The 26,192-nt window shown below is 42.2% G+C and overlaps 1 protein-coding gene across 1 annotated transcript in view; it reads left to right on the top strand.

Moving 5' to 3' along the window:
• SNX4 (sorting nexin 4) overlaps window positions 1-25,913 on the top strand; it is a 95,511-nt gene extending 69,598 nt beyond the window's left edge. Inside the window, exons 18-20 of the mRNA XM_081076651.1 lie at window positions 10,147-10,368; window positions 24,820-24,964; window positions 25,377-25,913. The gene's annotated coding sequence lies outside the window, so the exon portion shown is untranslated. The remainder of the gene's footprint in view (window positions 1-10,146; window positions 10,369-24,819; window positions 24,965-25,376) is intronic.
• The last annotated feature ends 279 nt before the right edge of the window (window positions 25,914-26,192 follow it).

Here is a 26,192-nt window from a genome sequence, read left to right as displayed (position 1 = left end):
CTTAGGATCACCCCGCACCTCAGTGGAACAAAGGGAAGTGTGACTGTTTCCCGTGGAACAGAAGTGGGCCAAGCAGAGGAACAAGCCGCTGGCACCCCAGCAAGAAGCTGGAAGTAAAGATGTCACAAGTGACCATCCTGAACTCAGATGCATCACATGGGTCCAAGGAACCATCGGAGAAAGGTCCTAAAGATGGGAATCTGGGAGTAATCCATAAAAACACCCAAAACAGAAAGTCACCTTTAGTTCTCTGCCATCCCAGAGTGTGCAAAGCTGTCCAGCCAAGTAGCATGTGACCCTTACCTCATCTGCCCTTTTCCTCACTTGGTGATGATGGAAACAGCCCCTGTGGGGTGGGGAGGGGAGGGCTCTGGTTGGAGAAAGAAGATGCCTTTCCCAGAGCCAGTAGCACCAACTGCAAGCCTTGGCTGTGAGACAGGGAGGTTTTCCTTTAAGTGAAGACTGAAGAGTGACTAATACATAACTACTGAATGAGATTGTCTTTCTGATCTAAAGTAACTAAAAGGCTCTCTGGCACCTAAAACTGAGGACACAGAAATCATGAGGCGTGCTGAGTTTTCAACCTATAGCAGAAGAAAAGTTTTCCCCACTGAATAAACTTTAAAGGGTACTGGGAGACAAAAAAAACCAAAGTTTATTTAGTCACAAACTGTGCTTGCTCGTCATAAAGATGCAATCAATGCATGGTGCCACAGCCAATCCCGGCCCGGGTCTGCCTTGCCTCTATAGCTGGAACACTGCCTTGACCTGCAGTCCAGGGCCACGGTGTGGGGCAGGGAGGGCACTGAGTAGCGTGCAGGTGGTTTGTTCCTCTGGCCTTGCTTTGCTGAGGGGCGAGGGGCTCAACAGAAAGTTTACTCAGACTCTGCAGAAGCCTTCACGGGTGGAAAGGCTTTTCATTTCCCTTCAGGGTGTCAAATCCATCAGATAGAGAGACTATCTCCAAACCCTGTGGACCTCCTGGCTTGGCCTGGAAGTCTCTTCTATCCGTCTGTCTTGGGTCCTGGGCCTGGAAATGACTACACACGTCCCTCACGCCTACGTCCTGGGCATCTGCATCCACGGGCCAAAATCTTGATATTACCTGCAATCCTGGGCTGCTGTGTTGACAGCTATGTTGTGGGGTCAAAAAAATTGGGGGGAGATATCTACTAGTAAGAAATGTCAGATACATTCATAAAATACAGAATGTCTAGATCTAGTCACGAGAGCAGAACTTCTTGGTGGAGAAAGGGTTGCTGGACCATGTGGCTTAACTTGGAGCCCAACCTCTCCCCATGAGTCTCTCTTCAGCTACCCCTGCCTCCCACTCACTATTTCCCCTTTATATCCTGTCCCAAGTGTGGATACATCACCCTTCTCGTGGCCTGTACTGCTGAGGCAAGACTAGCCCACTTAAACAGGTTTTATACAAAACTTAGGATATATAAATGAGCAATGTACACAGAGAGGAATATGGAGGAAGCAGTCCGGCTCACAAGGCAGGGTTTACTTTGTGACTATCTAGAGGTCTCTCTCTCTTGCCCCAGACCTCCCAGCTCCACAGAGTAGACACCAGCTCGGTCCCCTCTACAGGGGAGGTCCAAGACCAGGAAAATGAAGCTCGTGGAAAGAAGTGGATTCTCCACTCCTGCCTGCCTAGGGCCTGATTTAATAATTCATTTTCTTATATAAAGAATCTCTTCTTTCCAGAGGGGATTAGCCTTGGGAATGACGTATCATTTCAAGGAGGTTGGGATATTGGGCTGCCCCTCTCCCACTCCAAGGGACTACTCAATCAGGTTCAGATTATATTTCAACACCATAAGCCCAAGATTCATATAGCAAAGATTCATAAATCAAACACAACAATTAAGCTTGGACCCAGATTTTGTTTAACTTTTAAGAGACCAATAAAATCTCCTGGGATTCTTCCAGTCATTAGTACTATTCAACAAATGTTCGTGCTTCATCTCCCGGCTATACTGTACGCTTTGAAGTTTGGTGTAGGCTTGTGTGATGGTTTGAAAATATCCACATGTTCTTTGATACTCCTCCCTTCAGGAGGTGGAGCTTAAGTTTGTTCATATGATATGGGCTAGAGTTACTGACTCACTTAGAATAAATAGAATATTCTGGAAGTGACGGTGTCTGTCTTCTAAAAGTAAGTCATAAAAGGTGTTGTGGATTCCTTCTTGGGCTGTCTCTTGACTTGCTCATTCCAGGGGAAGCCAGCTGCCATGTCATGAAAACACTCAAGCAGCACTTTGGAGAAGTCCATGTGGCAAAGAAGCAAGGCCTCCTGCCAACAACAACCAGCCCTAAATTGCCAGGCGTGTTTAGTGAGCCGCCTTGGAAGCAGATCCCGCAGCCCCTGTCAAGCCTCCAAATGCTTACAGCTCTGGCACTTGACTGCAGCCTCATGAAAGACCCTGGGCCAGCACCACATAATTGTTGCTCCCAGGTTCCAGACCCTCAGAAACTGTGAGATCATAAATGTTTACTGTTTTGGATCACAAGTTTTGGGGTTATTTGTTATACAGCAATAGCTAACTAAGATACTATGACTTCCTTTGGCCTATGAAGAATGGACAGAAATCTCTGTGCTATTTCCAGAAGGAAGTCTTAAGAACAAGGAAAAATCCACTGTTCTGTTTTCCCAGACAGGTTCCAGATGGTGGCTGCTTCATGGTACTGGCCCTAAGTGAGGGCCATGTCTAGGTCAGGGTCCCAGCAGAGGAAAGATGACATAGGCAAAAGGGTTGTTGAGGACAGTTTAATGAAGGGACCGTCCACAAAGACGTGGTTAGGCTTAGCAGAAACCAAGAAGGGATGGTGAAATGCTCAGGCCAGCATTACCACCCCCAAAACTGAAGGAACACGAAAGGGAATAGTTTCCAGAATTTAGTGGGAACTGAATTGTAGCAGAGGGCTACCCAACAGGACTGTAGCCTTCTGTAGAGAAATGCAGCCACTGCCAAGCAACAGCCCTGCAAGGAGGGCTCTGGAGGAATAAGTACCTGACCTTGCCTCCTGCTGGTGCTTTCCATTGGCCAACCCATGTAGTCTTATGTGTTGGTTTTGCCAATATTTAAATGACTTGTAAAATGGTACAAGGCAGTTCAATCTTTTAGTTCTTTAGGGGTGTGGTTTGTAGCTTACTCATTTTGATGGTTCATTGAGAGGAAATTTTTCTTAAAATAGCTGTACTGCTGAGGCCATTCTGAGGTTCTTCTATGGAAGAGGTGGCCAACATCTGCTTTTGATACTTTTTCACAATAAAGTATTTTCTTTGTTAAATGGAGCTTTCCAGATGGCTGCTAGTCTACCCATAGCCTGCACTCTTAAGAATCTTACTCATGGAGGATGTAGCCTCCAATTTCAAGAGAATACACCTTTCCCCAAGTGATCTTGGGCCTTCTATCCTTCTGTAAACTCACGATGACCCAGCCCGGGCATAAATTCAGCCAGAGGATTTGCCCAACAACCCTACCCCATGCCCCCATAGCTGCTTTCGTTGACCTAAGGCTTTTAAGACCCAGGAGTCCTAGCCAAAGAAAGGGCCAACTGAAGAGGACTGAGCTTACAGCATAAATGACTCAATGTGCAAAGTTCTCAGAGTGTCCTCGCTCTCACAGGGAGCCTGTGCCGCGTTAGAGATTTCAGACCTCTCATTAGAGCCTTGTTATTCTAGCAAGGTCAGCCCTGCCAAGTGTCCACCACCCAGGCCTCCTCTCCCTGGCACTTCAGGTAGGTCACGATCAATCATGAATGCTAGAGCTTAAAAGATCCTTCTTAAGAACTAAGTATTAGCTGTTGACTAATGTAGTCATGCTTGATGTTTGTGCCTGTGTGGAACAGTGACTTTCTCTGCTGGCCATACAAAAAAATCTAACTCATAAATGTTCACAAGGTAATGTCAGCTTGTTAAAGAGCGCCTGTCAACCAAGGCTCATGTGGATCCCCTTCTCTATGTGTTAGAAGAATATATGATGTTCTGTTCCAAGACTTCTAATATTGGAAAGAAGTAGTTTATTAATCTGGACTTAGGTAGTACTGGCCCAACATCAAATTAAAATAATGGTTTGTCTGTGGGGGCAGGAAGGTCCAAGGCTGCTGGCTAAGGGCTACTCAAATCGGATAGCCCATCTTCCTGGAGTACCAATTTTGTTAGAATTTTTAAGGGGGGAAATCACATTTTTATCTCTGATACATTATGAAACAGACTGTAAAATTCACATGGATTTTAAATATAAATTGCAAATCTTCAAAGAAATTTTAGCTTACAGCTGGCCTTTTTGGGCTACAACCTCTTCTCACCCGCCCCCAGCTCATATTCACATGAGGGTATTTTCATGGCACAGCTGAAGAAGCATGGGATCTGTAAGTACCTTGTCGGTGGCAGAGCTCCACAGATGAGAGAAAGGCAAAAATATGAGCAGAAGACAAAATACCCAGAACCCACCTTTCAGCTGTTTGCATAAATGCCTCCCCCAGGTTAGGAGCAGATACCTCAGTCTGCTTTTATGGCAAGTTCATAGAGAGCCATCCAGGCAAATGGATTTAACAGGATTTCTTTATAAACTGTTTAAAGATAGTAAGGGGTCTGAGCACCTAATTCCAATGTGTGGAGGTTTTTTGTTTGTTTGTTTTTTTGTTTCTGTTTTGTTTTGTCTTTTTCTTTTTTTTTTTTTTTTTAATACCACAAACCAACAAGCAATTCTCAACACCAGCTGGGTGTTTTATAATTCAACTTAATTCTGACATTGTCTACCCAGAGATAGGGTCAGGTCCCACAGGTTAAGGGCTCAGTCCTACAAGACTGTCCCCACCCCTGTTCAGATGCCAGTCTCGAGTCCAGGTTGTCACCTGTGCTTCTGACTAATTGGATATACATGGGAGGTTCCAATAACCTTCTTGGGTTTGATTATTTTGCTAGAGTGGCTCACAGAACTCAGAGTTTTCTAACATTTTAGTTAGTACTAGATTGCTGGTTTATTATAAAAGGATATAAATCAGGAACAGTCAGATGGAAGAAATGTATATGGTAAGTGTGGGGAAAGGGCACAGCTTCCATGCCCTCTCCAGGAGTGCCACTCCCTCCAAATCTCCATGTGTTCATCAACCCAGAAGTTCTCCAAGCCCTCTACTTTTGGGGCTTTTACAGAGGTTACGTTACATAAACAGGATTGATTCAATCATGGCCATTGGTGATTGATTCAGCCTTCTCCTCTCCCTGGAGATCAGGAGTGGGACTGTTCCAATTCTCCTATCGCAAGTTGGCCTCCTGTGGTAACCAGTACCCCCCGCCCCCCAATCTTTAGAAGATTTCCAAAAGTCACACTATTAACATAAACTCAGTTATGGTTGAAAGGGACTTGTTATGTTATGAATAACATTCCACTTATTTAACCATGATGGCTCTGAAGTGATTTCAGGAACTGAGGACAGGAGACTAAATATTATAACCAAAGATGCTGATCTTTTATGTCTTTGACTGCCAGAAACAGACGAAGACCTAACATATACTTCTTATTATGAACCACACAATATCACGGATAATCTTCAGTGCCCCTCAGTCCCCTTTATATGATGATTCATGTAATAAATTCCTGCTTGATTTTAGATGCCAGGAAAAGCTGCCTTCACAGAAGATGTTAGAATTCTTTGTCTTATTGGACAATGAAAATTATGTAACTTATTGTGTTTCTTTATGCTTCGCTGCCAGACATCTTAGAACCAAATATCCCAGGTCTTACAATACAGTCAGCCCTTATGCCAGAAAATGCCTGCCCCTTCTGCCTCTTTCAGATGGACTCTGAGCTGTTCCATCCCTGAATGTGAAGTCTTGTTCTGTGTTGTAAACAGTCAGCAAACTCAGGCAGAAAACGGGAACAAATGTTAATGGGAATATTTTTTCAATCAGCTTTTGAAAGGTTGTCATCAATTTACAACCAAAATTCAGATACAAGACCAAAATCTATTAACACAGACTAAACGACTAGTCAAACATTAGAGTGGAACAGCTGATAGATAGTGTTTTTTAAAAAAAGAAAATCTATGCAAATTCACATTGTTTTGCTATTATAAATAATTCTGTAGTAAATACCTATGTGTATAATTCTCTGATCAGTTCTTTAAGGTATATGTCTAGAAATTAAATGATTTCCCATATGATGTCACTGTTTTCAAGGGCTAATTAATTTCCTATGGGATGCTTTGGGTCACAAGAGAGGCAGTATGGCACAGTGGCTAAGAGTATGGATTCTGGACTGCCTGGATTTGAATTCTGGTTTCACTACTGAGCAGAAGTAAAAGTAGGATGTTTACCCTCCAGTTCATTTCAGGAGATAATGATAAACACAATGGTCAGCAAAAAAAAAAAAAAAAGAGCAAGGGAACGTAAAAACTAGAAAACATGAAACAAAATGAGGCAACCAACTCAATGGGAGAAGATTTTTGCTAACAGTGCCTCCAATAAAGGGCTAATATCCAAAGTATAAAAGGAGCTCATGCAACTCGACAACAAAAAACCAAACAACCCAATTGAAAAATGGGCAGAGGACCTGAAGAGACATTTCTCCAAAGAGGACATACAAATGGCAAATAGACATATGAAACAATGCTCAACATCGCTAATCATCAGAGAAATGCAAATAAAAACCACAATGAGATATCACCTCACCCCAGTCAGAATGGCTATCATCAACAAGACAAATAGCAACAAGTGTTGGAGAGGCTGTGGAGAAAAAGGAACCTTCATACACTGTTGGTGGGAATGCAGATTGGTGCAGCCAATATGGAAGGCAGTGTGGAAGTTCCTCAAAAAATTACGAATAGAATTACTATATGACCCAGCAATCCCTCTCCTGGGTATCTACCCAAAAAATCTGAAATCATTTATACATAAAGACAAGTGTGCTCCAATGTTCACTGCAGCTTTATTTATGGTGGCCAAGACATGGAAACAACCAAAATGTCCTTCAATAGATGAATGGATAAAGAAGTTGTGGTATATATACACAATGAAATGCTATTCGGCGGTAAGAAAAGATGAAATAGGACCATTTGTGACAACATGGATGGATCTTGAGAGTATAATGCTAAGCGAAATAAGTCAGACAGAAAAAGCAGAGAACCATATGATTTCACTGATATGTGGTATATAAACCAAAAACAACAAAAGAACAAGACAAACAAATGAGAAACAAAAACTCATAGACACAGACAATAGTTTAGTGGTTACCAGAGGGTAACGGGGGAGGGGAGAGGGAGTTGAGGGTAAGGGGGATCAAATATATGGTGATGGAAGGAGAACTGACTCTGGGTGGTGAACACCCAGATATAATACATAATTGTACACCTGAAATCTATGTAATTTTACTAACAATTGTCACCCCAATAAACTTTATCAAAAAATGAAGAAGCAAACCCAAATAAAACCATTATGAAAATAGATGTGGATGAGTTCACCTTGCCCTGAGTAAAAGACCGTGATTCTCAAATAGAGTCAAAAGTCAAATGAGAGATTGATTCCTCAGCTTCAGTTAACTGTTTACTGTGAAATCTGGTCACCACGCCCAACTCACCACTGCCACTGCTCTTGTCAAGTCATGTAAGTGGTCACTAAATCCAACAAGATCTTTTCAGCCCTTGTCTTTCTTAACCTCTTGGAAATATGATGCTATTAGCCACACCTTTCCTTTTGACACAAGCTCTTTTCCCAGCTTCTATAAAACTGCATTTTTCTGATTTCCCCCCCTTACCTCTCTGGCTATTCCTTCTAAGTGTATTTTGTCCTTTGCCCATCCCTTAAATGTTGATGCTATTCCTCAGGGGTCTGCCCTAGGTGCTTTTCTCTTCTCCCTTCTTCCTATAAGAGCTCAGCCACCCCCAAAGATTTGATTATAGCCCCTATGCTGATGGATCCCAAGTCTAGAATTGCAGTCCAGGTCTCAGGAGAGATGCTGAGCTCCAGATCTGTACATCCACCTGCTAATTAGATATTTCCATTTAGCAAATTTGTAGGAACCTCAAACTCAATATTACCCAACTGAACTCACAATTTTGCCCATCTCTTTCTCCGGTTACTAGTAAATCGTACCACCTGGTTGCTAATGTCGAATCTGGGATCCAGCTTTGAATCCCCTCTCCCTAACAACCCACATCAAATAAATCAGCCTCTCCTAAATATTTTCCAAGTCCATTGCTTCTTTGCATCATCCTCTCTGCCAACACCCTTCCTGGCTCACCTCCCTTTCTTGCCTGGACTATTAAACAGCTTCTTAAATGGCGTCCCTCCCTTTAGTTGTGCTTTGCTATAATCATATGTCCATTGTGCTCTAGAGTGCTTCTTCTGTCCTAAAAAAATGGACTACAATGCTCTCAGGCTTAACATCTTTCAGTGACATGGCCCTTCGTGACCTCCCACTGAATCTTTTTCATCTTGAGTGGGCCTTGCTCGTCTCACATTCAAGCCTTTGTACATGCTGTTCTCTCTCCCTAAAATATTATTTGCAATTCTTTTTTAGCTTACCTCCTCTTATTCTTCAGATCTCAGATTAAATGGCACTTTCTCAGGGAAATCTAAAGTAGGTTAGGCTTCCTGCCATGTGCTTCCTTATCACCACACAATTTCTCTACCACTTATGTCAAAAGTGGTGAAATTTCTTAATTGTCCTGTTTCCCTATTGGACTGCAAGACCCATGGAGATGGGACCTGTGTCCGTCGCTTTCACCACCAGGCACCCCAGCATCTAGCATGGTGTCCAGTAGTCATTAGTTGCTGAATACATGGGCAGATATGCAAGGATGGGAATAGTTACTGAACACATGGGCAGATATGCAAGGATGGGAATAGTTACTGAATACATGGGCAGATATGCAAGGATGGGAATAGTTGCTGAATACATGGGCAGATATGCAAGGAAGGGAATAGTTACTGAACACATGGGCAGATATGCAAGGATGGGAATAGTTACTGAACACATGGGCAGATATGCAAGGATGGGAATAGTTACTGAACACATGGGCAGATATGCAAGGATGGGAATAGTTACTGAACACATGGGCAGATATGCAAGGATGGGAATAGTTACTGAACACATGGGCAGATATGCAAGGATGGGAATAGTTACTGAACACATGGGCAGATATGCAAGGATGGGAATAGTTACTGAATCCATGGGAAGATATGCAAGGATGGGAATAGTTACTGAACACATGGGCAGATATGCAAGGATGGGAATAGTTACTGAATACATGGGCAGATATGCAAGGATGTGTCTGTCCTCTTTACATTGCTCATGGTGGCAGAAAAACCTGGAAAATGCCTAATTTTCTAACGTGATGGGATAAATCCAATGAAGGGTGACCCTTCATGTATTGAATGCAGTTCAGTCATTAGGCATATCATGGTAAAAAAAAGTATTTAATGACTTATGAAAGATATTTCTCATATATTGTTAGCTGAAAACAACAGTGTAATATATATAGACTTATAGTCTGATCGTAATTTTGCTCTTGTATTTTGAATTTTCTTTTAGAATTCTTCATCTCATCCATCTCCCTTTCTATTTATTTTGTTCTTTTCTCAGCTTGTTTTCATCCTGTGGCTGTCTGCTCATATTTTATGAAAAAGTCTCTTCTCCCCTCCTATTAAGGATGTTGAACAATCTCCTAACATTTCTTTTCTGTATCCTGCAGGAGTCTGCATTTTCATGGATTTGTCCCTTTCTCTTCTTCCTTAGGGAGGAAGGGATTTGTCCTTCCTTTTATTCAGTAGCATTTTTTCAAGGGCTCCATTTTTCTCTTTTTACTTACTTGGATTGAATGAAACAAAGCCATCATCTTGGCCCAACGCTGCCTGCTTGAGAGATAATAGCATCCTTTTCTTAGATTAACAGCTTGAGAGGAGGTTGGTGTGAATGGTTCCCAGTCAAATTCTGAGTTCTAGAGGACAGCTTTGTTCACTGAGGTGACATCTTCTTCAACACCTACTGCCTGGCTCTTTGATTCTGTGACCTCATATGGTGCATGACTTCAATTCCTTTTTTATTAAAAGGAACCTGGGCCTCTAGGGGAGATGGCTGATTCCAGGTCTGGGAAGGAAATATGCAAGATAAACGTTTGCATCTTGTCATACAGATAGTGAAAATGATGCATTAAAAGCATTCAAGGACCAACTTGAAGGGGCTTCCATTAACCAGTGAAGGATAATTGGAACATCAGTGAGGATACCTGCAATGGATTGAAACACATCAAATAATTAAACCCGTGCATTCACAGTACCACCCCCCACCCACCCAAGACCCGATTTCTGTAAGAGGATGCTGGAGGCCAACTCATTTTGAAAATTGGTAAATAAAGGTAAGAAATCAAGCATTTCTGTTGCCTTTACTGTTACAGTTAATGAATAAGAAGGAAGGCTAGAACCATTTTGCAACCCCCAGTGTAACAATGGATCTACACTTTAATCATCAACAGCTACCAACATCACAAAAAAGAGACACAGTCAAACATTAAGAAACTCCTGGTGGAAGAAAATGGCAGCACCTATAAAGTAGTCCTGACCAAAAAAAAAAAAAAAAACTAACAAACCTGATCAAGCCTTTAGATTCAACTCCCTTTTTATAGGAAAGTCAGAGGATAGAGGAACATGGTAAACATTTTATCACCACCAACATGAGGATGCAATCCTCACAATCAAGATTGTGGGAAGCTACCTGCTCCCTTTAACAAATAACTTGCTAACTTGCCAGAAAAAAAAAATTACATATATATATATAATTTATATATGTATATATGTGTATATGTATATATGTATATATGTATATGTGTGTGTGTGTGTGTATATATATATATATATATGTATATATATATATATATGAAATGGTAAAGGATGAATGTATAGAGACTTAAAAGATACATCCCCATTCTCAATGTATAAACCTTATTTGGATCCTGATTCAAACAAACCAACCATTAAAAAATCACGATATTTATCAAACGTTTGAAAAATTGAGCATTGACTGTATTTCTTCTAATATTAACAAATTATGTTAATTTTAAGAACTTCTAATATTAAGAAATTATGTTGGGGTGATAATGATATTGTGTTAGTGTGGGAAAAAGTTTATTTTCAAAAACACATGCTAAAATATTTACAGATGAAATGATATAATATTTGGAGTCTGTTTCAAAATGAATGTGTGGCGGGGTAGAAATGGAATATAAAAGACACAAGATTGTCCACGAGTTGATAATAATTGTTGACTGGGTGATGGGAACACAGAGGCTAGTGTACCATTATTATACTATTCTGTTAATGTTGCACATCTGATATTCTCTAGAATCAAAAGTTTCCAAAATTGCAATTATTAAAAAAAATTGAATGAAATAAACCCCTAACACTCGATTTCCCAGTAAACACTGCCTCTGTCCTTAGAGTACTTTGGAATCCTCTTAATGGATACCAGGACCTCCGTTGGGTCCCCTCTGACCCCCGTTATGTTCTTCACTCAGACCTATGGCTAAAATCCAGCCAAGTTAAAATTACCTTGAAAATCCTTTAAATTTCCCATGAAATAGGTAAATAAGGTATTGTGTGTGAACCTTGTAGAGTGATTCTTAGGTATATTAGCATTTGAGAAACACTGAGATAAACGAAAGGGAGATCCAATAACCTGGACTACTTTCTCCACTCGTTTCCCTGGACATCACTTTTTCTTTTCTTTTTTTTAATGTCAGGTATACAAAACAACATAATGATTAGATATTTACACAACTCACAAAGTGATGAAACCCCCACAAGTCTACTATCCCTCTGATGTTGAACTATTACAGTACCATTGTACTCTTTTCTGATTCTCCTGATTTATTAGCCACTTCTTTGCTGCTTTCCCGTCACCTACCTCTTAATGTTGGCGTTTCCAGGGTTCAGTCCTCAATCCTTTCCTATCTACCCGAACTTCCCAGTGAATTCATCCAGTTTTATGGTTTTAAATAATGTCTATCAGCTGATGGCTCCAGATTTCTATCTCTAGCCCAGAATTAATCCCCTGAACTCCAGATTCATTTATTGATTTTTTTGCTTACTTCACATGCTCATCTGGATGTCTAATAGGCATCTTACATGAACAGATCTGAAACAGAATCATTGATTTCCCAGCCTTCCTCATCTTGCCCCTGCCACTGTTCCTCTTCCCTATAAATGGCACCAGTTGCTCAGGTTAAAAACTTTAGTCATCTCGAATGCCCCATTTTCTCTCACATCTCATATTCACTCTTGTATCCAATCCTACTTGTTCTTCTTTAAAGCAGATTCATAATCCAATCACTTCTCTCCACTTTTGCCTGGATTATTTCCATAGTTTTGCAGTTGGTCTCCTGCCTTCCACCCTTGCCGCACGGACAGTTTTCTCATACCTAACAACCAAGTGGTCTTACATCAGATCATGTTACTCCTTTTCTCCACATCATCTCATTGTGTCCCATCTCAGAGGAAAATCCAAACTTTTAAAATGGCTTATGAAGCCCTTCAAATTACGTGCAGTGAACTCCACTACTGACCACTACTCAGCTACCCCTCTGCCCGTCTATTCTCTGCTTCACTAACTGTGCTCCAGCCCCACTGGCTTCACTGCTTTTCCTTGAAGATGCCAAGCACACTGTCACCCCAAAGCCTCCACCTACCTTCAGTTCTCTGCTCAGTTCTCACATTACAACTTCACACACACACACACACACACACACACACACACACACACACACACACTTCTTAGACCCCCTTTCCCACTTACTCCACCTTATTTTTCCTATAACACTTATCTTCTAATATACTATACATTTCTCATTTATTATGTCTCCTCTCTACTGGAATGTAAGCTCCCTAAGAATTAGAAATGTGTTTGTTTGCTGCTGTATTCCCACTACCTAAAGCAATTCTTGGCCCATAGTGAGAGCCCCAAAATGTTACGTGAATGGATAAGTCGGTGAAGGAAAGAACAAGAAGAAGGTTGCAGATGGATAGGAATGAAACAGTTAAGATGCCCTTCAAATCTCCGCAGTGAGTGGGGGATGGGTGGGGAATTTGGAGGTGTTTCTATTTGTCTCTAGGTTTACTCCATTCTGTCTTATTATTAAAACTCCTCAAAAGCCACCGTGTTGTGATATGCTCTATGGCGAAGTCCATCTCTCAAGGAACCAAGGGATCTTCGGTCCCACAACGACTGAGGAGCTGAATCTCACCCACAGCCATGTGAGTGAGGAAGGAATGGTTCTTCCTCATTGAGCGTTAGAATGACTCCAGCTTTGTGAGAGACCCAGAGCCAGGGGACCCAGCAATGCCATGCCTGGACACTGACCCTTAGGACGGTGAAAAAAAAAATCAATGTTTTCTTAAGCCCCTAAGTTTTGAGGCAATTTGTTACACAGCAATAGTGAGCTGTGACATAGTTTGGTTTAGTGACTGGACCAGAAATTCCTCGAAAGCAGTGATTTATTGACTCAGTGTTTGTCAGATGAATATTGTTTAAGTGACTGGACGACGTGGAGTTTTTAATCTTTACCACGTCTGCGTGCATTTGGGAGGGGAGGGCATTGGGGAAAGCAACATTTGGTGGATGCTAACCAGCTGCTACCCTAAAAGGAAGGTCTGCCTCTCAGCTCTGCCTCTCACTCCCTAATCCCACCATCCCATTTCAGTGAACCTCTTAGTGCTTGTGATAATGTGGAGCGAGCGGAGTTTTCTGAAGAAGTGGTCACTTCCCACCCTGTTTCGGATGCATATTTCAAAGGTAGGGACAAGCAGAGAGGAGATAATTATTATCAGTAACAATGGCCCTTTGATGAAACATTTGAATGCTGCTCTTCTTAGAACATAACCTGTAGTTAACAATCACAGGTTATTGTTACAGATCAAGTTGCTTGAATATTTCCCTTTTCAATTAAGACTCACGTCCTTAGAGGTGTGGTCCAAAGCGAACAACCTTCCCATCATAGAGGGGACTTTTCTAGAGCCACTGATGATCTTAGTGCCAAGGTCACCAGGATTTCATCCCTCGTTTTGACTCACAGACAGAGCATGACATAAATATAAGAGATTGAACACATTAACCGTTGGGTCCAAGCATCTGATTTTTCCACATGCACATCGACATAGGCAATACCTACACTGAGACATCACAGTGAATTCCTTTCATCAGAAAGCTGACTGAGCCTCAAAGTAAAAATTCCTTATTGGACCCATCAGAGGCTCAGGGACAACTGCTCAGCTCTGCCAAGTCATGTGGTCAGCGGCCAGGCTGACTGGGAAACTAAAAAGCACGGATATGAACACTTCCCTTTATAACCTGGTCTCTTCTAGGCAGGTGATGTGAGAGCCCAGAAGAAAGGTGCTTAGGTCAGGATCTTTTCATTGAATCCCACATTCCATATTCCAAGAAAGGATTTCTCCTCCTGAGGGGTGTGCTTCTGGGCCCCGAGGATTGGGAGAATGCAGCTGCTTCGCTTTTTTTTAAAACTCACATTTGTATGCTTTTCCAGCAGATGATTACTAACACTGCCAGGGCTGGGCAAGCCTAGTTCTAATTTTTTCAGTGACAAAAAAAAAAAAAAAAAAAAATAGATTTTCCAAGCTGCCTTTTCTGAGGAGGAGAGAGCTTAGGGACGCATCACCCAGCTATGGGGGCGGGGGGTATGATTGGCAAAACTAGGATTATGCAAGGGTGTGGGGGTCGGCCTTGAGACATGGGGCACAAGGGGTGGATTTGAGAGGGGCTGTCTCTGGAGGGGAGTGGGTTGGTTAGTACAGTTAACAGCAGGGAGAACCCCTGGTCTGGGGAGGCAGCTCTACAGAGGGGGACTTCCATGCTGCTCAGGCAGAAGGGCATGGAGGTTGGTCAGTTGGAAGTTGATCCAAGGCTTCATCTAAGTTGACCCGTCTTGGTCCTGGCCAGCCAGTTCCTCCCTAGGTTAGCTGTCCAAGTCTTCCTCTGCTGATATCTGAGAAAGCTCATCTCTGTGAAGCTCTGGGGAAACCAGAAGGAATCTCGAAATAAATATTTTATGTATTTTTTAGGAATCTTGACAGTTTCTGGAGTTCTATCGGGCCCCTGATTACCATTTGATTCATTCATTCCTGGACTATGTTTCTTGAGCACCCCCTTTGTGTCAGCTGGTGCTCTAGGCTTTGAGGTTACAAGGGAGGGGAAGACCCATGAAGTCTGTGCCTTCATGGGGTTGTGTGTGTGGGGTGGGGGGGATGATATGGGTCTGGCCCCCGCTAAAGGCTGTGTCTGCTATGGGAGGTTATATTCCAGTAGTCAGCACAGATGTGATTTTCCCAGGGGACAGCTGTTCTTGAACATAAACAGCTGTGAAGTCAGCATGTCAAAAAGCCTCCTTAAAAGAGTGCTCTCTCTTGTCTGATATTTTGGAAGCTTCAGAGAAAGATGTTTTTGTCCAGGGCTAGGGAAGCTCTGTGTTGGCAAGAGGCACCCAAGAGAAACTGTCCAAACACCTGTAGGTGATTTTAGCTTGACCATAACCCTACATGTTTTGTCATTAGAAATGTAAAAACATCCCTCAATCTCCACCCCACTCTCACTCTACCATCGTATTTGGGTCTAGTGGGCCTGAGGCACGAGGTCCACGGAGAATGAAAACAGACATAAATAATTCATCCATTTATTCCTGAGTGGTGTTTTGGAAACTGATAGCTCTGGTAAGCTTCTAGAAGACAGGTAAAACGGCTTGATCTGAAATGATGTCTGAGAGGAACACAGGTCAAATGGCAGCTCTCAATCCTTCAAGAACAGCTTCTTAGCTCTGGCTGCACATTAGAATGACGCAGAGAATTTAAAGTTACCCAGGCTTCAGCCCAATCCCAGACCAATTAAATCAGTAGCTCTAAGTGGAGTACCTGAACACTTACTTCTTCTTTTTTTTAAAGCTCCCGATAACACCGATGTGTAACCAGAGTTGGGAACTATGGTTCTAGACTGTTCTAGGCTAGAGACAGGCCTTCTCTGTCAGAGAGCAAAGGTAAGTTAAACAGGCTGCTTGCACATGCCAGAAGGACTTTCAAGCTCACCAGTAAGTTGGTCAATAAGTCTAAATTTCAAAAACAAATTTCCAAAGTTGAAGTCACCTTTCCTGTGGCTAGAAACCTTTAAAATTATAAAAGCAAACTTTTATTTCCAAAGCAGCTTTGAAGTTTGAAATTTAAAGCTGGCAAGCTATGTCATCCCACAGAAGGGAATGTTTTAAATTCCTGGAGAGCATGTCAGAATTTCAAAGGATAATAATAATAGGTAAAAGCTGACTGATGTCTAGAACCAAGCAGAGAGCAAGGTTTCATGGGATCCTAGTTACCAAAAACCTCCAGAGGCTCTCTCCATTCTCTTCATGGGAATAGATGATTCTGGAGTTGAGAGGCCAGCTCTTACCCAACAAAAGAATCCAATCTGGAGCATCCCTGCTGGAAGGCCAACTAATCTCTGCTAGAATAATTTAGATAAAGAGGCATGTACCATTTTCTAGAACAGTCTGCACTACTTTAATATAGCAGGGTTGGTGTAAGAAAGGTTTATCTTTGTGTTGAACTGAAAACAGCAACTCTGTCTCATCAGCCTTGGTTCTGCCCTCTTCCCATGCTGGAGCATCTATGATGGCTGTTTTCGCTCTCCATGTCCTCTCTTCTCTGGCCCATGTCCTCAGTTTCGCGGACCCTCCTGCATCAGAGACATTTCCCGGTTCCTGCCACCTGGTTGTTCTCTCAAACTTGTCAATGTGCTTCTTAAAATATGATACCCAGACCAAATACCGGATATGAAATATCAGATGCATCAAGTTCTGCAGTGATTCAGCCACAAAACCACCACCGTCTAGTTTCTCTGTGATTAGAAGGGGAGGCTGGATGCTGGCTGGGTATTGTGGGGACTCTGGCATGGTCTGAGACAGACCTGGGAGAGGCACATATCTCGGTGACCATAACCACGTGGTCAAAGAAGGACAGACAAGATTTAGCACCAATTTTTGTAACCAAGGGTTAGACATAATACTACTTTTTTTTTAAAAAAAAAGATTTTATTGGGGGAAGGGGAGCAGTGTGTATTTCCAGGACTTTATTGGGGAATTGTGTGTTTTTCCAAGGACCCATCAGCTCCAAGTCAAGTTGTGGAGGGCACAGCTCAGCTCCAAGTCCAGTTGCTGTTTTCAATCTAGTTGCAGGGGGCACCGCCCACCATCCCATGTGGGAGTCGAACTGGCAACCTTGTTGAGAGCTTGCACTCTAACCAACTGAACCATCTGGCCGCCCCTCCAGAAGCTCAGCGGCAGCTCATTGTCTTCAATCTAGTTGTGGAGGGCACAGCTCACTGGCTCATGTGGGAATCGAACTGGCAACCCTGTTGTTCAGAACCCTCGCTCTAACCAACTGAGCCATCTGGCCACCCAGACACAATACTATTTTGTAATTTTAGTATAATTACTCCTTTGTTAGTAAACATCTTGAAAATGTGTGGCCTTCTCTGTGTGTTGTCTTTGGAGTAAGGGAAAGAGGAAGGTCACAGGTAGAAAATAATGAAAAGCCAGGTGAGAAAGTGCTCCCTACACGTGGGCAGGAGAACCCCACTGGCCACTCTGTCATGCTGACTGAGAAGTTTGGCTCTGATGTCAAACAAAAGCAATATGGGAGGATGGGGTGGTCTCCGGCCGAAAGCTCTGGAAGAATTTGGAAGTCAGGGAGGGATTGAGACCAATAGTGGTGTTGGTGTTAATACTCAGCTCCCCTGCCAAGAATATGGGGAAGCTCAGTGTTCTAGGAGAACGCGAAGAAGCAGAGATGGTGCCCCAAATAAATTCATCAAAAGCCACTCCTTTTGGAGAAGGAAGAGGGCAGTTGTCTCAGCTCCTTTTTACACCTGTTTTTGTCTTGTGCCAGGGATTCAGGGCTTTTGAGAATGCTTTAAAGAATGTCTTGTTCTGGAAAGAGACATGTTCAAAGAGATTTCCAAGGGTAGACGACCAGAGACAGCTTTGCCCTTCAGAAGGTGAAGTCTGTTTGGAGAGCTGGCAGTCTGGAGGTGAGGATACAAGCAAGCACATTGTTTTCTCATGGTAGAGCTAGAAAAAGGAATTGTAATTAGAAGTGATGTCATCATTCTGCTGGCTTATGATTTCTGCAGTTGTCGTCACTAACCCTGGAGGTTCTTTCTTTGCAATGAACATGTTCTGTGTTCAAGCCCAACAGAATGGGCTTGTTTCAGAGAGAGACTCAGGAGAGGGCCATGGTATCAAGTGGTCATGGGGTCAGAACCTTCCGTCCTACAGGAAGGGGACTCGGAGCCCGTGTTGACACCAGCCCAGGCAGCAGTCACTAGCTCTTTGTCATTTTGTTTGTTTAGTCCTTAACACAGTACCACATGCAATAACTTAATAATAAACGGCTTTCTGATTTTGCGGGTAGTTGATGGCTGATGAGGCAACATCTGATCTCATTTTCTCCCTCGAATTTCACCATCCTCCTGAAATACAAAGTAGAAAAAAGAAACAATTAGCAATATAAATTGATGGTGAGGAGTTAGAGAGGCAGTTGTTTACTTGTCTGTAATACCTGGATTCTTGAGTTATGTCATGGCTTGCCTGACATCTGAAACGATGTGACATATGGCAATTGGAAACAAATACACACAAAGAATTTCCATGAATGGATATTTTCCTTTTAAAGAAAAAACAAACTACTATTGATGCTATTTCTTTAAACTGGAGGGAGTCAACATTTAGCCTGAGTAGGTCCTCACAAGCTCCCCTAACAACTCAAACAAAAGACCTAGATACTATCTGGTGAAATCCACAATGTCTCAGAAATTCCAGGAAACATATCATTCTCATATTTTAGAGAAGAAGGAAGCAGGTATGGAAATGGAATCTATTGAAATGAATGTCAGTCTGCAAAGAATTACACTACTTGGAGAGAAATTTAAATGTCCTCAACACGTGCAACTCTCCAAAGTCATGGAGTGAGAAATGTGTTTGTTCATATTCACTCATTCATCTACTTATTTATTTAGCAAATATTTAGTGAGAGCCAACTCTGTGTCCACAGTGTCTCTTCGACTCTCACTGTGTCCACAGTGAGAAGCAGCTCTGCCCCAGGGTTCTAACTCTGTAGAAGGGAGACAGTGCATATTCATTAATCTCCTCCTGAGAGGCAGGGCAGCCCAGACGATGGGGTGCTAGTCAGGCACATGGAGCATCACCATTACATTGTGTGAGCTCCCAGCAGCCTTCGTGCTTGGAAACACTGAGGCAGTTGATCTTACCTACATGGCCGGAGTTGGGGCCACATGAACCCAGGCTTCTTCCACTCCCATATTCTCCACATTAAAATGTCTCTGTGGGGGCCAGCCTGGTGACTCAGGTGGTTGGAGCCTGGTGCTCCCAAAGCTGAGGTCACTGGTTCGATTCCCACATGGGCCAGTGAGTTGCACCCTCCACAGCTAAGACTGTGAACAACGGCTCTCCCTGGAGCTGGGCTGCCGTGAGCAGCTGGAGGTTGGCGTGAGCTGCCGTGGGCTGCTGAGTGCTGCTGTGGGCTACTGTGCGCCTGTGACCATGCCCCTCAGCTGAGGGGAGCACAAGGCTCATAATACCTGCATGGGCCAGGGAGCTGTGTCCTACACAACTAGACGGAGAAACAATGGCTTGAACCGGAGTGGGGGGGGAAGCAGAAGAAGGGGGAAAAAAGTCTCTGTATCTTCACTCATCTCCTTCCCTCATTTTAGAGAAAGAAGTGTCCAAGGCCGACCTCTTCTGCTGTCCTCACCCTCTCCAGCATCTGGTCTGTGTCTTCCGTCTCGATTTGTTTGGCTCTCCACAAGCACACATGGTTCTCCTCTTCTTGTACGTCTTGTACTCTTCTCTCCCTTCTGCTGCTCTTCAAACTACCATCATCTTCTCTATTTCCAGTGACCACCAACCTTCTCAGCTGGTACTTTCTCCTCTCTATCACTTCATCCTTTTCCTGCAAACTCCTTACAGCCCACTAGATGAAACTGCAAAGGTGACTAATGACTTCTATGGTAAAGAGTTATAACGCAATATCTGTCATTTTTTCCTTCCTCTAGAAATAGGACCCATCAGTTTTATCTGAGTACCAGACCGCCCAGCTGAAGGTAGCATGTTCCAGGTTCCCTTGCAGCTAGGTGTTACCATATATGTAACGTTTGGGGCATACTGTCCAAAAAGAAAGGGGCATAAAATGCAAAAATGGATAGTATGCCCCTCCAAAAAGAAAGGGGCATACTATTCATTTTTGCGTTTTACCCTCATCCTGGCTAGACTGTGAGGGATCACAGGAACAGTAATTTTAGACCTGAGATAGAAACAAGGTAGGTGGAGGAGCATGGGTTCCCCAACAAGATATCATGGCCATGTTAGCTCTGAACTGCTTATGCTGGACTGTTATGTGAGGGGAAATACACTTCACACTGTTACTTTTGCCTTTATTGTAGAATAACCCACATCTTCATTATTACAAGTTTCAAAGTGCCAATTCCAATGTCCATTTGTCAGGCCCTACTCTTCCTGATCTCTCTGCAGCCCTGGGCATTGTGGATAACCTTTCTTCCTGAAGATTTCTCCTCCTTCAGCTCCCATGCTATTGCACAATCATGATTCTCTTCCCACTTTTCTGATTATTCCTCCTTTGTCTACCTCAGTGGCTTTTCCTTCTCTATCTCTTCTTTCACCATGGCTCTTCTTCGCTGACTTTCTCCTCAACATGTGCAACTCTCCAAAGGGCTCATATGGTGCCCTCTTTTGGTAAGCTGATCTCAACTCATAATTTCAGTTCTTCCTTCAGACCTTACTAGCACTACCTTGGTCTGTCTCCCAGACAGGCACAGATATTTACATAGTAGGATGGTGTGATGGTTAAGAGCACAGATTCTTGAGCCACACTGTCCTGTCTGAATCCCAGCTCAGCTACTTACTCACTGTGTGATCTTGAGCCAGTTACTTAACCTCTCTGTCCCTTGGACGAAAGGAAGACAATAAGAGTACTTCTCTCAAAGTATTGTTGTGGGGATTGGACGGGTTAATAGATGTACAGCACTTAGAGCAGAGCCTGGCACCTGGAAAAAGCTATGGAAGTGTGGACTCTTGTTGTCAGCATTCACACCTGAGGACACAGGTCCCAGTTTGTCACCAAGCCGTGGCCGGCCCAGACATTACCTCAGAGTCATAATCACTTCACAGTGCTTTGGATTCCTAGCAACGTGATCAGATTTCTCTGCCTGCCTGGACTCCTGATATCCTTCCTGCTCTGGTGTCTGGCAATTACAAAATAGTTTTGTGCCCTTTTGGGTCAGTGACTTTTGGACACCAGTCTCCACTCCTGACCCTGCAGTGGAGCCCCAAAGCTGCCTTTTAAACAATCCGGGGCTCTGGTAACTTGAACCCGTCCTTCACCTCCCTGTCAAAGCTGCCTGACTGGGTTCGCTTGGGTGGTAGACTCATAGCCCTTGTCTGACGGGGCTGATCCGTTGTGATAGTTCCCACACACTACTGAGCATTTGTACTGGGAAGTTTCTCTTTCCTTCTCCTGGATAATTACGGTGTCGGGTTTGTGTGGATTAGTAGGGAGACCCAATTCCAGAATCAGACTGATCCTAATTCAAATCCAAGCTACTCCACTAGGATTGGGGAAATTATTAAACTGTTCAGAGGTTCAGAACATAGTTTTTCACAAGAATGTTTGGTAAAATTGGATCCATTCAGATAATGCACATAGGGAACTTGGACATCGGAGGCAGTCAATAAATATATTTTCTTACTTTAAAAGTAATGCTTATTCTTTTTACTTTTATTTATGTTTTGCCTTTGTTTTCTTGTTAACCTTATTTGAGAGGCTGAAGGGTTTGACATTCCCTGTGTCCTATTAGAGGGTTTGCTAGCAGTGCAATGATTCAACAAGTTTAAAATTAAAGGAATGAATTTATATCAGGATGAGTCCAGAAATGAGTTCAAGTGATCCTTTCCTAAAGATTGGCTTGCTTCCTTCCCTAGCCATGCTGCACTGGACAGGTAGGGTAGTCAGTTTTTCATCTGACTTTACACACCAGCCCAGAAGGGGTGTTGCTTTTTTTTTTTCCCCTTTTTAAAAGAAAACACAGGAATTGTTACTGAAAGGTGAGTCAATGCCATCTAGCTCTGATCCCTTATGCTTCTGAGGTCTCATGACTGATGCAGTTTTGGGGAAAATAAGTAGTTTTCTATATACCCTGCCTCTGAAAAAAACAAAAAAAAAAAAACAGAAAAAAATCATAGAGCTAAAAGAAATAAAATAAGTTCTTATCTCTCTCCTTAAGTAAAAGCTTCATTCAGTTAATAAAAATAAGCTAGCTCCATCAACACTGGCAGTGGAGGAAGGGTCCAAATATTGCATGGTATATACTTAAACTAAAAATGTATTGACTGATTGTCTGAAACCCAAATTTAACTGGTGATCCTGTATTTTCTTTGGCTGCCCTAATTAGAAGAGCAAGGAAAAGTGGTGGGGGTGATGGCTTCTACATGAGAAGAAGGGGAAGGAAAACACAGACAATGTGGTCAGGCCAGTGTCCACTGGGTGAAACAAGCAGAATTCTTGTGGACCATTGATTTCAGTCCTTGAGGCGGTGGGCTCTTGCTGGGTTTGAGAGTAAGACTGTACCATTGAGGGCTGGTGGGTTTTGTTTGTCCTTTCTTTCTTGCTTTGAGAGCATGTCTGATGGAAGTCTCTTCCCAACCCACTATCCTCAGAGAGCAAGACTCTTCATTCCAACCCAGGTCTGCTTGTTCTTTTAAGAGCCTTCTGAGAAATGGAACATTGAGGGGAAAAAGAAGAGATATGCAGTGAAATGCCTAAGTATAACCTAATCTGGGCCAAATGTAGCCCACAGCATCCTAAAAATGAGACACGTGGGCACCTCCAGCCTCTAATTACCGAGTGAGGATGACGCAGCTTGGCTGCAGCTCTGGGTTGCTAGAGGGTGTACAAAACCAGACGTTTCTTTTCTTATGGGAAATGGGGAAGCAGTCACTTTGGAGATGGTAGGATGGAGAGAAGGCATGCCTTTAATTCTTGTCAGTATAAACATGTTGTTTATTACTACCTACCTACTATAGTTTTTTGTGAGATTTAAAGCATCCAAAATAGTCTGTATGTTGTAAAATGAAATCAAAACAAAGGAGCTCAGCAGTTATTAGGGAAAATACAAATTAAAAACACAATAAAATATGACTACCTGCCTTCTAGAATGACTAAAAATAAATTAAAAAACAAAACAAAAACTGCGTGCCAACCAGGTTGTAGATCAACAATGCAAAGTGATACAGTCACTTTGGGTGACAGCTTGGCAGTTTCTTACAAAGTTAAATATACACTTACCTTAATACTCAGAAGTCTAGCTCCTGTTGTTAAACTTGTTTATTCCAAGAGAAATCAATGACCTGTATGTTAATGTTTATAACAGCTGTTTTCATAATAGCTAGAAAGCTGGGAACAACCAATAGTCCTTCAACTACATGGATAAACAAACTGTAGTACATCCAAACAATGGAATACTACTCAGCAACGAAAAGGAACGAGGCTACCGATACATGCAAAAACAGATGGATCACGGAAGCATTACGTAGATGAAAGAAGCCAGACTCTATGAGGCTACATGCTCTGTGATTCCATTTATATGATATTTTGAAAAAGGCAAAAAACAAAAAACAAACAAAAAAACCCAATAGGGACAGAAAATAGATCAGTGGGAAGGAGATTTTCTATAAAGGGTAGGAGGGAATTTGGAGGTGATGAAACTGTTCAGTATCCTGATTGTGGTGGTTATTGCACAATTGTGCACATTTGTCCAAACTTATTGAACTGTACACTTAAAAAGAATGATTTTATTCTATGTAAGTTAGCCTAATAAACCTGACTTTAAAACAATCCTAAGGTATTATTTTTGTTAGACTATCATTATCACCTATGTTAATGTGAGCTAATGTTTGAGTATTTAATATGTTCCAGTCACCAGGCCCCACGTTATATGGATATTAGATCATTTTAAATATATATATTACATGATTGTTATATATATGTGATGACTATATGTGTATATATATTACAGTGATTATTAGATGAAAAAACTATGGCTCAGAGGGTTTAAGGAACTTGCTAACGGTCACAGAGGTGGTCGGTGGTAGAGCCGAGATTTGAACCCAGATCTGTCTGATTCCAGAGCCATCGCATCTTGCTGCCCTAGTTTGCGGTACAAGTATAATCAATTCACACATATCTAGTCAGGGTTTCCCAACCTCAGCACAATTGACATCTGGGTCTGGATAAGTTTGTTTTGGGGGGCTGTCCTGTGCATTGTAGAATGTTTAGCAGTATCCCTGGCCTCTACCCACTACATGCCCGTAATGCCCCCTCAGTTGTGACAACCGAAAACATCTTCAGACATTGCCAAATGTAGCCTGGGGGCAAAGTCCTGCCCTTCCCCACAAAAAACCCTGAGATTTCAATAAGACTGTCCCAAAGAAAGACTCACATGGAACCACTGGGAATGCTGAAGATCCAGAGAGGATGTTTGGCATGTTTGGGTAGCTGGGGCACTGATTTAACTGGGTAGCGGGTAGATCCTCAGAAGTTAATTAATTCTGCATAAAACTCATATGAAGAAATATATATGCACATGGACATAGAAACACAAGGATGAACCTTCATATAACGTTTCATGACATATACTTGTTCACACAAATGCATGTTTTCCCTCTATGCAGACCCCCTGGGAAACCTGAGGCTCGTGTCAGAGGTGTCTCACTGTCCAGAACCGCTGGGGCTGCCCCGGGGAACTACCTCTGCTTTGAAATCTCTACCTGTGGCAAGTCTTCGTCTTTTAGAAACAACTAGCAGTTACTAAGGAGGGTAAGCAAAGTGATTATGTTTTTTTCTCAAAAAGATGTGACCATGAAGTGACAAGATTCTTTCTCTGCAGTTTGTTCAATGACTGTTGTATGTTTGGTGGTTTATTTAAACAAATCATACAATGATAATACTAGCTCCTGTTCACTGAGAGCTTACTATGTGCCTTGTAGTATATGATATTCATCTCGGTGGGTCATTATAAAAACTCTGAGACCTATCACTGTATATAAAAACTAGCTCAAAACAAATCAAAGACCTAAATGTAAGATCTAAAACTATCAATTTTATAGCTAAAAATCTTTAAAAATGTAGATATAAATCCCAGTGACCTTGGATTAAACAATGTAGCACAAGTAATGAAAAAATAGAGAAATTGTACTTCCTCAAAATGGAAAGCTTTTGTGTTTCACAGGACACTATCAAGAAAGTGAAAATACAATCCATGGAATGGGAGAAGATAATTGCAAGTCACATATCTGAGAAGGCATTAATATCCAGAATGTGTAAAGAGCTCTTGCAAAGCAACCATAAAAAGACAACCCAATTCTAACATGGGCAAAAAAAATACATATTTCTCTAAAGAAGATATACAAATGGCCAGTAAGTAAGTAAAAAGATGCTCAACACCATTAGCCATCAGGGAAATGCAAATCAAAACCATAATGAGATACTACTTCACATCCACTAGTATGGCTGTATAAAAAACACAGACAATACCAAGTGCTGACAAAAATGTGGAGAAACTGAAACCCTCAGACATTGCTAATGGGACTGTAAGATGGTGCAGCTGCTACAGAAAAGAGTTTGGCAGTATTTTAAGAAGTTAAACATAGAGTTACCATATGACTCAGCAACTGTACTCCTAGATTTGTATCCAAGAGAAATAAAAACATTTTTCCAAAACAAAAACTTGTACAGGAATGTTCATCTCCATAATATTCATAATAGCAAAAAAAAGAAAAAGAAAGAAAGAAAGAAACAACCCGACTGATGAATGGCTAAATTGTGGTACACTTATCCAATGGACTGTTATTCAGCCATAAAAAGGAAAAAGTACTGTTACATGGTATAACATAAATGAACTTTGAAAATATTGTATAATTCCATTTATGTGGAATGTCCAGAACAGCCAAATCGACAGAGGCAGAAAGTAGATTCGTGGTTCCCAGGGACTAGGATGAAGGGGGAATGGAAATGACTGCTGTGGGCCTGGGCTTCTTTATGGAAT

The sequence above is a fragment of the Rhinolophus hipposideros genome, assembly GCF_964194185.1.
Source record: "Rhinolophus hipposideros genome assembly, chromosome: 2".
Lineage (NCBI taxonomy): Eukaryota > Metazoa > Chordata > Mammalia > Chiroptera > Rhinolophidae > Rhinolophus > Rhinolophus hipposideros.
Note: the sequence above shows the minus strand (reverse complement) of the source record. Positions and strands in the feature narration are given on the sequence as shown.